Source organism: Gambusia affinis, linkage group LG06, assembly GCF_019740435.1.
Source record: "Gambusia affinis linkage group LG06, SWU_Gaff_1.0, whole genome shotgun sequence".
Taxonomy (NCBI): Eukaryota; Metazoa; Chordata; class Actinopteri; order Cyprinodontiformes; family Poeciliidae; genus Gambusia; species Gambusia affinis.
Genome location: NC_057873.1, coordinates 31,591,093 through 31,603,778, shown reverse-complemented (window position 1 = coordinate 31,603,778; position 12,686 = coordinate 31,591,093). Strand labels below are relative to the sequence as shown.

The 12,686-nt window shown below is 38.0% G+C and overlaps 1 long non-coding RNA gene across 1 annotated transcript; it reads left to right on the top strand.

Moving 5' to 3' along the window:
• Window positions 1–3,155: 3,155 nt before the first annotated feature.
• LOC122832394 lies at window positions 3,156–8,586 on the top strand. The gene is made up of 3 exons (XR_006370839.1): window positions 3,156–3,208; window positions 4,532–4,635; window positions 6,816–8,586. It is a non-coding gene; the product is annotated as an uncharacterized LOC122832394 (long non-coding RNA).
• Window positions 8,587–12,686: the final 4,100 nt, after the last annotated feature.

Here is a 12,686-nt window from a genome sequence, read left to right as displayed (position 1 = left end):
GGGAAAAAGAGGACGTCTGGTCACCCTAAAGAAGTGTTACGTTGATATGTAATTGTGGTGTTGCTTCTATTGTTGTTAGGACTGCGAAGACCCAGACGTGTCTCACACCCCCATTGGGATCCTGACCATCATTCCTGAGGACAGGCAGGCCTCCACTGACTCACTGCACCTCCAGTCTTCAAGTACTGCCATCATTTTGGAAGGAAGTCTTGTCATGAATGATCTTGGGAATCTTCCACATGCCATGTGCTTGCTCTTTGGACTTATTTATTCTCTGAATTTGGAGTACCCTCAACAACTGAAGTACACCTTTGACCTCATCCAAAGGTGCTTCTCTCACTTGGACATAAATCCCTAAAACCAAAAATACAATCACTCAAAAATCTTCTGATGCAATGAGTGAATGTGATGTGACATTATGGATCAACGTTGATACCTTTACCCTTATTGGAAAAGTGATTTTTATTTCTTGTTTGATTCTTTTTTTGTTGGAGAGAGCATCATTGCACTTGCAGACTACTAAATGGTTTTATGTTAATGAGGAGAAACATTACTTCACTTCACTACTTACTTTATCAATGTTATGATAAATGTTAGGCTCTAGTATTGAGAATTGAGTTTTTGTTTCACACCAGTCAACAAAGACATTTAAGCAGGGATTCTCAAAGTTTTAAAGACTGAGGGCCATTTGAAGGATTCAATATTAGATTGAAGGCAACCCTAGAAAAAAAGTCATGTCATTTTTTTCCCCTAAAAAAGTCTTTGGAAAACTTTGTTTCCAGGTTAGTGTGTATGTAACCACACTTGAGAACCGTGTATTTAAAGTAAACTTGTTTAATTATTAAAAAAAATTTTTCCATTCAAACTGTCTGTTGGCTCTTCGTTCCAATAACTTAACACTTTTGGTTCATCTTACTTGAACATATCAAGGCAATCGGTTTCCTGATATTTTGCAAGTAATGTGAACTCTTAAACGTGTAAGCATAACTTATTTTTATGAGTACTGCTTAATTGACATAACTGACATTTATAGTCAACTTTACTAATGATTTTGAGTTAACGGCACTCAAGTTTACTGCCATTGCATGAGTTGTCTGAATGAATATTTTACAGTTAACCCAATTAATGATTTTGAGTTAACGGCACTCAGGTTTACTGCCTTTATCTGAGTGGTCTAAACATAGTTATTTTTAGCAATAATACCTTAAAATGAATTAGCTACTTTACTTGAAGATTTTGAGGCAATCGGTTTCCTAACTTTTTTTAAGTAAAGTGAACTTATTACTTTTTACAGTGTGGGCTCTAGTATTGAGAAGTGAGTTTTTGTTTCACACCAGTCAACAAAGACATTTAAGCAGGGATTCTCAAAGTTTTAAAGACTGAGGGCCATTTGAAGGATTCAATATTAGATTGAATGCTACCCTAGAAAAAAAGTCGTGTCATTTTTTTTCCTTAAAAAAGTCTTTGGAAAACTTTGTTTCCAGGTTAGTGTGTATGTAACCACACTTGAGAACCTTGTATTTAAGGTAAACTTGTTTAATTATTAAACATTGTTTTCCATTCAAACTGTTGTCTGTTGGCTCTTCGTTCCAATAACTTAACACTTTTGGTTCATCTTACTTGAACATATCAAGGCAATCGGTTTCCTGATATTTTGCAAGTAATGTGAACTCTTAAACGTGTAAGTATAACTTATTTTTATGAGTACTGCTTAATTGACATAACTCACAATTTGAAGTAGCCATAATTGACATTTTATAGTCAACTTTACTAATGATTTTGAGTTAACGGCACTCAAGTTTACTGCCATTGCATGAGTTGTCTGAATGAATATTTTACAGTTAACCCAATTAATGATTTTGAGTTAACGGCACTCAGGTTTACTGCCTTTATCTGAGTGGTCTAAACATAGTTATTTTTAGCAATAACACCTTAAAATGAATTAGCTACTTTACTTGAAGATTTTGAGGCAATCGGTTTCCTAACTTTTTTTAAGTAAAGTGAACTTATTACTTTTTACAGTGAAGGACTAAGGCCTCCAAACGTGCAGTGTGCTAAAGCCCTGCACCACCACAGAACACTGGAGAAACCAACTTATGTTACAGTGATACCTTCACAATAATTATTAAGTTGATCCAACTCATGAACATTAAGTTAGCTCAACAAACATGCTTCATGCTGAAAGAAAGCTATTTAATCGTGTGAAAATCCTTTCCATGATTTAATTACGTTAATTCAAAGACGTTTTTTTTATAAAAAATGTTTTTTAAAAAAAGGCTTTTTTTACAGTTCTTAAATGCTGAAAGAAATTTAAGAACTGTTTCAGTGCACTTCTTAAATGCCAATAGTGCCCTGCAGAGAAAAACAAATATCTATAGTTTAATGTGTAACTAAAACCTCTTTGAAGTCTTCCCAGGCATAAAACAATTATGTTGCATAATCACTGGTGATCCCCTGATCTCACTAGATCCTCTTCGGAGGGAAATGAATCTGACTAAATTGAATCATGTTGTCTCAACTTGAATACATTTTATTCAAGTTGAGACAAAAACGATTGATATTGTGCTGAAGCCGAGTGAGATCACAGGATATCATGCGAGACAGTCTGACTATAATGAATCATGTTATCTCAACATGATTAAATTTCATAAACGTGAAGTTGTTGAGTTTCTTGTTTATCCAACATGATTGTATCACGTTTTTGTTTGAAACATGAAATTATTTAGTTAAAAGTACACAATATTCTTTTGTTAATGTAATAACCCCCTAAGTTCATTTTTTACAGTGTATAAGGCGCACTGTCGGCTTTAGAGAAAATTGTAGGTTTTTAGGTGTGCCTTATAGTGCGGAACATAAGGTACATTTTAATGGTGTGCTTTGAGTGTTGAAAGTGTTTGCAGAACAGGAAACTGAGTGATGGCCTGCTGAGGAGGGAAGAGGAGCTAACAATGAACAAGGTGTTCCAGCGGTCACAACCTGGAGGAACTGCAAACTGACATTCTTATCTTATGAAATACTCTTTTGAAGATTGTATAAATAAGTTGCGTTCATGTCAGTGTGCAGCCTGAAGTGTGGGGGAGCAACTAGGGCGTTCCCGTGTAACTAGGGCGTTCCCAAATTTTATTAAAAGCAGGGTAAGACTCAGTTGAAGCTTCAGAACATAGGACGAAATCTGTAACTGTGAAACCTCACTGTGTTCTCCCTGCAGGTAAAACTAAGTTCTGAGTCTTGTCTCTTCTTTGAGTCTGTGTTCAGGTAATTTAGACCTAACAGCTGGCTCTATTAAATTACATTGGGTCCAACTATAGTAAATGAGTTGAATCAACCTTAAAAGTTAAGTTGAGCCAATGCATTTGCTTTAAATTGGAGAAACAGAATTACAAAGTGCTGAAATAAAGCAAAGTAATCAGGTGGAAATCCTTTCCATGATTTTTTTATGTCAATCCAAAGAGTTATTTTTTTGAGTGTAATGGACCGACTGTTATGTTTTTAACATAATCTCTGCTCGGCTAATCTCTTTCTCTCTTAAATGACAAAGAGAGAAAATAAAAAGGTATGAGTGGTTTTGAATTGATCACCTGTTTGGGTTGTTTACCTTTGTTTACCTTTACTGTGGTGCATTACAGCCGCTGGAGTTTCTGAACGTTCAATAAACGACAAACTTAGACTAATTACTTTGTTCGTTTGCAGTATACATCACAACAAACAAATGGCTTCTACCTTAATAATTATGTGAAATTAAATTAATTGTCTAATATTCTTTTCAAAATATTTTGTGCTCTCTGGCATCTTGTTTTGAGCTCAGAGTCTGAGAGGCTTTTCCTCTATCAAACTACTTTTCTTGTCTCTTCTTTAGTGGAAATATTGATGTTGATGAGACTTTCTCCAAAATGATACCCTTTTTCAATCTTTGTAACTCCACTGTTGAAAATGAGGCTCTAACATTCACAAATGACATTGAAATAAAATCCAGTATAACATCTGGTTTCAGGCGATTCCTCTGGAACTTGTCGGAGGAAAAATATCCCAACTTCAGAAGATGTGGCTTTAAGCTAACAGAGCTCTGTGGTTCCTTCTATCAGTATGAGAGTCAGGGTGAGGAGGCGCCATGCTAGGAAGACAAAGTGGAAGCTGCAGGATCTTCAAAACAAACAGGCCTACTACTGCTAGGCCTACTGATTATCCCTCTGTCTGGACACAGGACCAATATAACCAGTTTAAAGGCTAATGGTTCTGTTGTACCATATGAATGGTTATATGCCAGACATGGAAAACTGGGATGTATTCCATGCCATGACATTCAGAATTTAGGTCTCATGGCATCTTGCGGTGTCAACATTGCAGCCTGTGGGCTGAGGGAAATACAGCTTCATTTTGCAGCAGTTCAAGAGATTCCCAGCTTTTATCACTTTGCAAAAGTGCCATGTCCTGTACTTCATTACTATGCGACCTAACACTATTTGTTTTTCAGAGACAAAAGAAGAAGAGAGAGCTGAGCTATTTTTTATAGCCTGATTGTGATTTTTCTGAGACTTCAAGAAAATGCGGGGCAGGAGGAATGCTGTGATTAAGGAAAGGACGACAGCTGATCTCAGCCTTGCAGCGGGAGGAAAGCAGGTGGCTCAGACAGTGCAGGTGAGATAACAATGCTTTTTGCATTAAACTACTATAAACAGGATTTATACAGGGTTCCCAGAGTTGAATTTACAACTTTTACTACTTTTTTCACTACCTCTCCAATATTTTTACTACCAACACAAAATCGAGCCAATTTCGTGCCGATTTCCTCAATTTTGGGGTCTATTCTACTTCAGTAAAGGTCTCAAAATCAACCACAGCCATCTTCTGCTCTTCAGTGAGAGGTTTGACTGATAGACTGGCCCACCATGTAATTTCTGCAAGCTTGTAGCTATCAAGCGACCCCAATAGTGACCCCACTGTTACCAACTCAGAGTTTCTATATTTAACATTTCAATAAAAAAAAATGCCACTGGCTAAAGTCGAAATTGGCACGTCAAACTTTTTATAGATTGATAATCAATGATCTGTGAGACAGCTGCAATCGGTTCACTGACACATTTAAGATGACGGCTCATGTAAGATAAAACTTTATCCCACTCACTTGAAGGTCTAACTGTGACTTTATCTTGACCAAAACCTCATGTTAAAAATAGGAAGCACAATTTTTAGTGCTTATCCTAAATGCATAGGAATTAGGATAAAAAAAAAAAAAAAAGAATATCAGTAAAATGCAATGGCATTCCAATTTCACAAGCTAATGTTTTATTCTCAGAATATTAGTTTGCTACTAATTGTCAACAATAGGACAACTCAATAACAAGGTTCAAGGGGGTTGTATTTCACAAGTCTTTGAATAGTTTAAATAAACAAATGTCTTTGTGCAGACATTCGGTGTTTTGGTGACCAACATACCCTGTAACATCATTACCATTAGAGCAGCTGTTTAAATGAGCTTATCTACCATCACTGTGTTCAGATGATTATTTTATAATCCCACAATGAACATCAAGCCTGAAAACATGAAACTGTTAAGGCCTGAATGTGTTGCCCTTTGTGTGGGAAACGTTTGCGGGTTTAATGGCGATGAATCCTCATACACATAGTGGAGCTGTTTGTTGTCATGGCAACGAGTCTGCGTGTAGGTAGCCGACACGGAAAGTGAGGGAGGAGGGGGTACAAGTGGTTTTAAGTTGTTTGACGGTTTTTCTGAGATATTTTTCCTTGACTGTGGCGCACTGCTCTAAATTAAGGTTTTATTTAGTTACCAGAACCATTCTACCGCGGCGGCGCGGCTATGGATGGCAAGACAAAGAATCATCTTTTTGCCTTCGCGAAATTTCTGGATGTAAACAATAACATGAAAAGTGTCTAAATCCATCCATCCATCCATTTTCTGTATACCCTTGTCCATAGTGGGGTCAGGAAGGGCACGTGTCTAAATGGTATCAGCTAATAATGAATGATAAACTTGTACGTGAAAGTTCTACCGCTTTTCCTACAATTGCAGTGAAATTTTCACTTTTGAGTTTGTTCATCTGTCGTTAGCAGTGCAGGTGGTGTTATTTCAATTACTTTAGCTGCTGCGGTGTTCAGAGCAGCTCAGCTCTGAGCGCTGGCTTTAGTCAGGAAGGTCTGCTGTCTGTTTTCAACTCCTGTCCCGTCGCTGGTAAAACTTTGGCTGAGCTTGAGTTTGAAGTTACATCGCTTCGTCTGGCACCAAAAAACGAAACGGTGATCTGCTCCACGTGGAGCCTCAACCCGCGCAGGAATCCGCTGCTGATGAATGGTGGATACTCCACTCGGTCTGATTTGATCTCAGTCACGTCGTTCTAGGTCAAATTTAGATTTTTTTCCTGCATACTTTACAAAATGCCTTCGGTCATTGCTAGGCTTTGAATCTCGGATCATTGAGCCAAAGTTGTGAAAACGTATGTTTTCCCCCCTGGCCAAAGGCAAAATGATTAGCTAGTTTCAACACGTTAGGCAGTTCCAACGCATGCGCACAGCAGTGACTGCTAAAAAAGTATACAGATTTTAGTAATACGAACTTAAAACAATAAGTAATGATCAATGGAAATTAAAATATTTTGCAGGGATGATGAAAAATGCATTAACTTTTACTACCTTTAGTTACTGGCCTGCATTCTACCTTTTACTACTTTTCACTACAGCGCAGAAGCCCTGTATAAAACTTGTAATAGTGCCCAATATACATGAGCTAATTTTAGCCAGGGTGTTGCAAATAACCTAAATGTGTCAGAATTCATTCATAATTTATTCCAATGTGTTTTCAGATGTTGGTGAACTGCTGCCACAGACCATCATGTGGTTCTTCCTGCAGCCTCTGAGTTGTAGGATGTCTCATCAGTGTCCGTCTTCCTGACTGCCAGTCGGTGTTTACCTTCAGGATGTCCAGAGACCTTCACCTTTCTGGAGCAGGAATCACATGAGCTCAATGTGCTGATGAAACATTTCTAATTTCAAAAAAATGTGGCTGATGTGCATTAACAATCTGTTGATTTTAACTTCTCAATATGTTTAATTATGATTCATCTGTTCAAGTTATACTTAGAACAAATACAGCTGTGTTCCTTCTAATCTGACTGGTTCTACTTTTAATCAAACCTTCATGTTTTCACATTTTGGTCACTAAGAATTGATCGGGGGCTCAAAGTTTAAACTCAATCGTATTTATTGCTAATTAAGGTTACAGGTTTTGGACACATTTTCTCTCTTTCTGACATTGAAGATTCTCCAGGAAGACAGCTAAACAGTGAGAGGATAGAATGATGCCCTACAAAGTAGAAAGTAACAAACATGATTTGTACTTTGGATTCTTGTTAATAGCAACCCTTATAACTATGTCAAAATGTTTGGTTTGCTGAATAATGTATTCACTTTTGGTTACCTTCATTGGTAATCTACAATGTTAAGTGTCAATGACATATTTACATAATATAATATTATTTTTACTCTGTCTAAAGCTCCTCACATTTTGGGAGGATTGTATTAGGACCTTAATGCCAAACGAACTACAGTATGTACAATAACGTGTGGAGAGAGTATAAAAAAAGAGACTTTGTTCATTGAGAGCACAACAGCATTTATTTTTCTTTAGTTTCTTTAGTGGAGCTCTGCCATCTCAGTGCTGGTAGCTGTTTCCTCCTGAAGGTTGTTCTGATGGTTTTCCTCATCGTTCACCATCATGTCAGCCATGTTCCTCTTCTTCTGTTCCCTGGGAAAAGTAATCAAATGTTATAGCTTATAGTAGATAAATAACAGAGTTACTAATGTGGAAGAAGGAATTATTTAAAACAGACATGTTACTTTATATCTATGCAAACATTTTTTTTACCATTCAGACATACAGAATTATAAATAACTGGAATAGTTGTATAAATCCTGTTAAAAGCACCTACAAAGCATGAGCCATTAGTGAACAAAAAGAAAAAGTGGCCAACAAAAAGTGGCAGCAGAGCTGTCCCATCTAGCACAGTCATTCAGTGGACTGAAAAACACCAGTTGATTTCGGAACAACTCATTGACTGTCTTGTCAACCCCCCTATTCTTGGCTTCCCAGATTTCTCACAGCCATTTGTTCTCCACACGGATGCGTCCAATCTGGGTCTAGATGCCGTGCTATACCAAAAGCAGAATGAAAGCTCCGTGTGATTGCAGCTGTTAAGGTGCGTGAGCCATAGGTAGAGAAAAATTATCATTTGCATTTGGGGAAGTTGGAGTTTCTCGCCCTTAAATGGGCTATAACAGGGAAATTCAGAGACTATTTATATTATGCTCCGTTTTTCACTGTCTATAGTGACAATAATCCACTCACATATGTGTTGTCCACTGCCAAACTAAATGCAACAGGATGTCGATGGGTTGCAGAGCTGGCAGATTTTTATTACTCTGTATATATATTCTCTTTTGTGCCCCCCTTGAGATAGCCCTGGCCCTCCTTTGGCCCCCCCAAATTTCAAAGTCTAGCTCTGTCAGCACTACCTTCATTCAGTGTTCAACTGTAAAACTGTTGCTTTGGAGTAATAAATGAAGTTTGCACACCCACCTCTAGGTTTGTGTGGATTTGGGCCATTTCAGCTCTGACCTGAAAGAAGCACAAGACTCCTCCTCTGATCTATCTATATTGTAGTGTTCTGCTGACTGGATGCCGACCCTGCTGCTGAGGTTCGCCGGCATACACACATACAGACAGACTGATCCTGATCCAACGGCCCCTGCAGCACAGGCAGAATCTTATTACAAATAAACAAACCGTCTCTGATTGCCTCACACATTCATAATTAGCACAAGCTGCTCGATGATGTGTCTATATGTATTTATAACCAACTCCATCAGGCTTGTAGCGAACCCGATGAACCTTGGCGTGCCGGAAAGGCCGCTGTGAGCAGGTCGTCTTGTCGCCATTGTAATAAAAACACCAAACTGCCAAATTCCACAGTAACCCTTCGTTTTCTGTTCCGTCAAAAGCCACAGACCCCCAAGCCACAGAGGCACTAAAGCCCCCTGTTTCCTGGTATTCTGTTTCTGGGAACTGAATTCCACTGTTGGCTAAGGGTGGTGGTGTTGGGGGAGAAAGAAGTTTTTGAGCGAATGGAAGTGCAGAAGACGAAGAAACCTTCGCGCAAAGCAGCATCCAAACAATCGAACTGTGTTTGCCTTTGACCTTTAACAATCTTTTTTTGACTGAAACTGCAAGTGTTCCTCTGCAGGATGGTTTCATCCAAAATCATGTCTTTTCAAAATAAAAAATAAAGTAAATAAAGAGAAACAATCTGCTGCTGCGCTATGAAATGGCTGTGAGGTAAAGTGGAATTGGGTACAAGGCGAACATATGATCGGGGAAGGCTGAGAGGGGGTGGCAGTAGGGGGCAGTAAGGGGACAAGGACAAGGTGATAAAATGAGTAAGACCTGGAAACAAGAGCAGAGGGAGAAGAGACAGGGAGATAGAAGGGGCTCTAAAGGAGGAGGGGCTTTCACTGCTGCTGCTGCTGATGATGATGATGAAGATGCCGGAGCACAGCTCGGCCAGGATGAACCCAGTGAACTGCAGTGGAGGTCAGGGAGTCCAACATTCCTCTGGAACACTGTGTTTACACTGCGTAACAGAGAGCAGGAGAAGGAGAGGGGTTTTGGGGGGGCGCAAGGGGGACGGCACGCTGGGAAAGAAATAATTTCCGAAGACATGCCTGTCAGGGAGGGGGGAGTGTGTGGGGGTGTGTGCGTGTGTGTGAAGCGTCTATCCTGTAGTTGTATGGTACACACAGTACATTTTCCAGTGTTAAATATGGAGTGTTAAAATTCCTTGACTTTCAGAGCTAATACAACAGATTGAGTATAATGCCACCTGGTGTTCAAAATATCTTTATTGAGCACAATGCAGAACCAAAATCAGTTTCCTTTTTTGGTGCAGAAAATAAATAAAGATTATTCTGAATATTTATTATGACTTTATGACCTTTGACACTTTTGGGCACTGCATTTAAGTACATCAGTGTGACGTGTGCACATGTTCTGGCTAAATATTATATTGACATGTAGAATGTGAGCTATTGGCCTGAAAAATATATTAGTTAACATTTACTGCACTGTAACAAATGGCTTTAAAAACTACAGCATGAAAATACAATAAGGTCGCTGGGTTTTGCATATACAGCTCTTTACTGTGATCTGAAATGCTTATGGAAAGTATATGGAACGTGATTGGACCATTGGATCAGGTGCAGAAATGTGCACAAGTACTGTAAATTTTTAATGTACAGTTGCATTGTGGGATATTTACTGGCTGGAAGCGAACATTCACAGGCTAGAGGGCGGGGCCAACAATGACTTTCACCAGGTAAGTACTTTTTAAAAAAACATTGTATTACAGTTTTGTGTTTGTGTACGAAAACATATTTTATGTGGATATATTGAGCTACTCTCGCTTGTTTACAGGCTGATCTCTGACCTCTGACCTCCCCTTCATCAGTAAAGTTATTGAAAAATCTGTTTAAACAGTTAAATAGCTTCCTAACGATAACCAACTGCTTTGACTCCTTCCAGTCTGGTTTCCGGTCTCACCACATCACAGAAACTGGCCTAGTCAAAGTGTTCAATGACATCAATATAAATACGGACTGTGGGAGAACCACAGTGCTGGTTCTGTTGGACCTCAGTGTTGACCAGGACATATTACTGAATGGACTGGAGAGTTGGGTCGGACTCTCCAGTCCAGTGATTAACTGGTTTAAATCTTGCATAAAGAACAGGGATTTCTTTGTTTCAATTGGAAACTTCTCATCAAAGAGGTCAAAGGTCACATGTGGGGTACCCCAAGGTTCAATCCTAGGACCCCTCTTATTCAATATTTATATGCTCCCACTGGCTCAGGTTATAACAGGAAATAATATCAGCTACCATAACGATGCAGATGACACACAGCTCTATATTACGATGTCACCAGGTGACCTTTGACCCCATCCAATCACTGAACAGATGCTTAGAACAGATAAATGTGTGGATGTGCCAAAACTTTCTCCAGCTGAACAGAAACAAAACTGAAGTTATTATTTTTGGACCTAAAGAGGAACGATCTAGAGTTGTAGATCTAGAGTTATAGATCTACAGTTATAGATCTAGAGTTATAGATCTACAGTTATAGATCTAGAGTTATAGATCTACAGTTATAGATCTAGAGTCAGTGCACAGCTTCAGTTATTACAACTAAAAACCAGCGATCAGCCTGAAACCTGGGAGTAGTGATGGACTCTGACCTGAACATTCAGAGCCACAAAAAGACAGTTGCAAAGTCAGCCTTCTATCACCTGAAGAACATTTCCAGGATTAAAGGACTAATGTCTCAGTGGGATCTAGAGAAACTCATCCATGCGTTTATAAATCACTGAATGGTTTAGCACCACAATACATTAAAGATCTGCTGTTGTTGTATCAACCTTCCAGAACCGTCAGGTTCTGGTTCTGGAGATGCAGAGCAGAACCAGAACCAGAACCAAACGAGGAGAAGCAGCATTCAGCATCTATGCACCACAAATCTGGAACAAACTTCCAGAAAACTGTAAAACAGCTGAAACACTGACTTCCTTTAAATCTCAACTAAAAACCCACTTGTTTAGAGTTGTATTTGAAACATAATCAATTGCAAGTTTATTGACGGAATCTGACTTCATGTTGTGTTTTGATTCTATGTTGCATTGTGTTTTTGTGTTTGATTTGATGTAAAGCTCTTTGAAATGCCTTGCTGTTGAAATGTGCTGTACAAATAAAATTTGATTGATTGATAAATGCAGTTTAATGTGCTGTTTCTTTTATGTATTAAAATATGTTATTCTTTCTTTATCTTCTAGCAACCCTTTGATGATTTCTGGAGAAGTTCACGACTGAGACCAACTCAAAACTCATTTATGTTGGTTTTGTTTGGCTTTTCACTAAGTCTTAAACTTGCCCAAATGTTTAAGATGTATTGTTGGGGTTTCGATAATGTTTTGAAAAATATGTAACTTCAATATTAGACATTGCTGAATCCCTTCCTTCCTTCAAAGGAAGAAAGCGACAGACATTTAGAATTTTGACTGCAAGTTTTACATAAAAAGCTGGTAAAACATTGTTTTTATGACTTGACATGCAGTTTGCTTAGAAACTTTGACGTTTGGGCACTTTTGTTGTAGAAAAGATTATTTAAATTATTGTAGTCAATGTAATATTACTATGAAGGTAAATGTATCAGTTATGTTTTTAGATCAGAGTATTTTTCATTTTGGTTGCAATACTTTGACTTCTGTGTAACAAGCAAATATTGCTGTTGCAAAATATTATATTTTGTTTTGCTTCAGTTTGTCAGATTAAATTGACAATAAAATAAAGCGATTTTAAAATGTACATGTAAATTTCTTATAATTAGAAAAATAAAACATTTTTTGAGAATTTGGTAAATTAAGTTGCAAGTTTACATTTAAATATTAATTTTAAGCTAGCAAAGTATGCAGTTTCATGAATTACTGTAAAATGACAACTTTTTATAATTCTACAGAATTACTGTAATTTTATTATGATAAAAATGTGATGAAATGACAGTAACCATTTTATATCATTACTGTGAACAAGATCCAAAGATACTTGAACTCCTCCACTTGGGGCAGGACACACC